The sequence below is a fragment of the Sceloporus occidentalis genome, unplaced genomic scaffold (assembly GCF_023333645.1).
Source record: "Sceloporus occidentalis isolate IW3139 unplaced genomic scaffold, rSceOcc1.0.p SCAF_3, whole genome shotgun sequence".
NCBI classification, from domain to species: domain Eukaryota; kingdom Metazoa; phylum Chordata; class Lepidosauria; order Squamata; family Phrynosomatidae; genus Sceloporus; species Sceloporus occidentalis.
The window spans coordinates 102,293,226-102,297,865 of record NW_028316983.1 but is presented as its reverse complement, the minus strand read 5'-3'; positions in this window follow the sequence as shown (position 1 = coordinate 102,297,865).

Sequence of the window (4,640 nt, the reverse complement as noted above, 5' to 3'; positions counted from 1 at the left end):
TTTACAGCCTCCAAATGCCATTATGTCAAAAAGGGACCATTCACCCATAACTAATTAGCATGGCAATTTGGCATTTGCTTTTCACATTACAGCTAGCGCTTGCACACACCATTATCCACAGGAATCCAGCTGGCACTCCTGAAATTGTAGCTGCATGAAGGAATGTGTTTTGCCTCTGAAAGCATTAGCCCTAAGTCCCTAGTCAAGTTTCTTTCTCAGGAATGGAAACTTATCTTTGGCACTGCACATGCAAAAATACACCTGGCATTTTGATTTTTGATTTCTTACCAACAGAAGGCAGAAAGACAATCAAATGGCTGAGATTTAACCCTACTTAGGTAAAAGGCCAGGTAACAATGTAAATCAATGTGCTCTTGGATGTTGAAGGAACAAACAGGGCTTGATTTAAATTTGTGGCTATGCTGCCTTAAAGTATATACCGCAATAACTAGAGATCTGTGGCTCATAACTCCTTGACCCATTGGGAAATAGATATCTCTCACTGGGGTGTGCAGAATAATTGAAAAGAAAAGTAGGGAAGGGCTTTCTGGTATGGTAGAGAGGAACTTTGCTAATGCAATCCTCTGTGGAAGCAAAGGTGCAATCTGACTGCACATCACATAGCTTAATAATAATAATAATATATTTGTATTTTTCTGCCTCTCCCAGGTGGATCGAGGCGGGATCACAATCTAATTTAAAAACAATACAGAATAACACACAGCACTTCAATAAATACATAACAGTTAAAAATTAAACAAGATATCACTGGCAACACTATGGTTCAGGGAGGTGGATTTGTGTCTTACAAAAGATCAGGTGGGTATGCTCGCTGGAAGAGCTCCGTCTTAACTGCCCCCCTGAAGGCTTCCAGGGAGGCAGTAAGACGGATCTCCTCCGGGAGATTATTCCACAGTATAGGGGCAGCTATCGTAAAAGGTCTTTGGGAAGTTGAAGCATATTTGGTTGTTACTTCCAAGCAGTTCTTTCCAGTCGATCTAAGAGTGCGGGGCGGATTGTATAGGGAGATGCGTTCCTGTAAGTAACTCGGGCCCAAAGCATGTAGGGTTTTAAAGGTAATAACCAACACCTTGTATTGTGCCTGGAAGCAAATTGGGAACCAATGAAGATTTTTTAAGATTGGTGTTATATGGTCAAACCTGGAAGAACTGGTGACCAATCTGGCTGCCATATTTTGTACTAACTGAAGCTTCCGAACTTGGTACAAGGGTAGCCCCTTGTAGAGTGCATTACAGAAATCAAGATGAGAGGTTACCAGAGCATGTACCACCACCTCAAGGTCCTTTTGGTCTAGGTAGGGACGCAGTTGGCGTATCAACCAAAGTTGGTACGAAGCACTTTTGGCCGTCACATCTACTTCAGATGTCTACAGCAGAAAGTGAAGTAGAAGGGAGTAAGGAGAAGAAGGATTTAAGTAGGTTGGATTATTATGTAAGGAGAAGGTTTGAGAAGGGGGAAGAACAACAAGAAGAAGGATGATAAAAGAAGATACTAGTAACTGTGCATAAGATGCCCAGAATATGAAGATAAGAAGAAAATCCCACAATATGTGCAGTTTACTTTTTTGTCTGCTCAACCTCTCTGAATCTATCAAAGACATGTATTGATTGTTTGTTTTATATGATTAATGTGATGTGATATTATTTTAATTAATAAAATTAAATAAATAAAACACCAATCTGCCTTTATAGGTCTTGCTCTCCCCAACATTTGAATGTTTTAAAACCTGTGTTCTTTCTGTCCCCTTCAGAGGCAGCTTAAGCACTGATGTCACCTAAAGCAGAAAGCAAAGGTCCCTACCCTACCATTGCATTTGCTTGGAGGAATGGCACCCACCCACCATGCTGGAGGAGAGAAGAGGAATAAGACAAAATTGTGGCTGTCTCCAGTGACTTGCGAAGGAAAATACAGCTTTGTCCTCCCTCCCCCCCCCCAAAAAAGATTAGGATGAAGATTGTCCCGGTTCACCCAAGTAAACCTTTGCTCATCCATGCAACCACCTCCCCAGGAAGACAGAGAACATAGAGCACTAATAGAGACTTATGTTCCAGAGAATAAGGCAGAGCTGATGACAGCCACAGGGCACACTTTCCCATGCCCTGCTGTCTGCAGCCAGTTCTGCTTTATATAGCTCTCTGCTTTTTGAAAGTCTGGCTCTGTGGGTATTCAATGGCAAGCACAAAAGCTTGCAGAGAAGGTTGTGGATGCTGTGGAAGGATGCAAAGTAGAAATGGAAGGAAGGAACATTCCACTATGGCTGTTCATACACTTTTGGATTAACTGTTGATGTATCATATCTACATGTAAAATCCTATCTTCTTCCCAGGTGCATTCCTTTTCTTTCTTTCTTTCTTTCTTTCTTTCTTTCTTTCTTTCTTTTTTTTTTTTTTTGAGGGATGAGGTGGGATGCAGGGAGAGGTGCTCACTGAATTCCCAAGTAACTCTTCACAATATGACTGGTGGTGGGCTTGACTATCCACTGAGTGTAATAAAAGAGACATATTAACAAAGTACAATCAGCATCTTTGTGCCAACAATGCAAGTCAGGAGAAAACTCTGGGAAACATATGAGCTTCATTCCAAATGCCCACAGGAGCTTGTAGATAGTGAGCCAGTTCCAAACTAAGCCAAGGAGAATTCTCCCATTACCCTGCAAATGAGAAATAAAGGTTTATTTAATTATAAAAGCAACAATGGCACCATTGTGTAGAAAAGCCCCCGGTGCTCTTGATGAAAGTGGCCTCAGTAGCTCTCCCGTGTTGTTCATAGTGACCTGAGGAGTGTCCCCTGTTTGCCTCAAATTCAGTAAATTACATTTTTTAATTACAAAGAGGAGACAAGTTGGTGAAACTTGTTTCACTTGTTTTTGGCAAAGGGTTTATAGCTCCTGTGAATTGCTCTTGAGAGTTGAAGGAGGGAGCTTTTAAACATAGAAAGCATAAAGAAATGAAGTGGGGAAAATGGCAGGAATAAATTTATAAAGGACTGACGCTGGTTTTCAGGTACCAATCTAAAAATAAGTGTACAATAGGACACACCACATTCAAAGAATGAGTTGACGTGGGAGGGCTAGTTCTAGTTTTAGGGACCTTCATGACAGGCACTGCCTTGCATTATTCACAGCATGTGCTTTCTGTGACAGTGACTGACATGAGAGAAAACAATGTGCCCATATCACCACGGAGGCAAATGGCTTTCGTTTCTTCCAGAAATTAAATTAAATAGGAAAATTCAGGAATAAACCAAAGAAGCCACTATATATTTTCTAAAATATAAAAAGAAAGACAAACATAAGGTAAATCTACATAAATTCAAAAATTAAAGAAGTCAGTCTGATTTGTTATAAATACAGCTATCTTTCAGTTAATGAAGTCAATGTATTCCTGGGCATTGCTTCTTGAATAGAAAGTTTGGTACCAGAGACAAAAATACCATGGACGGAATAGGGATAGGTCCCTACACCACAGAAATAAGAGAGGTACAACATGTTTTAGCAAACTTGTTATTCAGAACTACCAAATATAGTGGGCCATTGGAATCTGCTGGGGTTTGATTGATACCAAAATCTATGGGTGTTCAATTCCCATTAAATGCAATGGCATAGTAAAATGGTGTCCTTTATATAAAGTGGCAAAATCAAGGTTTGCTCTTTGGGATTTATATATTTTTTGGAATATTTTCAAGCTGTGGATGGTTGAATTAATGGATATGGTCAACTGTATGTACATGTGAAATGAAACAACCAGGTCAGGCAAGCAGTGCATAAGTAAAGAAAAACATTTTGAATCTTCTGGAGAACACTTGAAATTCATACAAGGCTCCTTTGTTTCTTTCACCAGCTTCCACCTGTCTTATGATTTTCATTTTGGTGGCTAGATCTATGTTTGTGTAATATGCTGCATGGAGTTGGTGAGGCAAGCTGATCTACTTTCTGCTTTTCTCTCTGTTTTGTTGTTCATACATGTGCAATAAGGGAATCAGGAGGCAGCTGCTGTTTAGCTTGCCTGTTGTGGGCAGGCACACACAGCTACAGTAGGATTGATTTGAGAAGGATCTCAATTTTTCCCCAGCTCAAACCTTATTGCATTGTTTACTAGAGAAACACTACTGCAACTTGGCAATGAAAGTCTGTTTGTTTCCAGCTCTCCTTTACCTTCCTCCCAGGACTGATGCTACTTTAAAAATCCAGTTAAACAGAGGATGAAGGGGAATATGGGGGTGGGGTAGGGCAGGCATAAAAAGCTTTGTAAAAAGGAGCCTTTTTGTCAGAGACTTTGGGGCTGTACAAGCCAGCCCGAAAGGGGCAGCTCTGTGTCACCCCTGGAAGCACTGGATTGGGGCCACAGTAACCGCAAGCCCAACCTCTGGCCCCAAGCCGGCATTTTTACAGGCCAAAGAGAAGCCGAAAAATGCTGCTTCTCTTTGGCCCAGAAAAGGGGTGCCATTGTGGTGGTATGGCCCCCGACACCCCAACAGTCATGAGGAGAAAGGGGCGGCCCCTTTCTCCTCTGAATCGTTCGTGCAGCAGTGCGTGTGCCAAAAAGGAGCTCCTTCCCACGATGATGTCAAGGTGCTTTAAGCTCCCTGGGGTGTCATGGTGATGTCACGCGCGCCATACT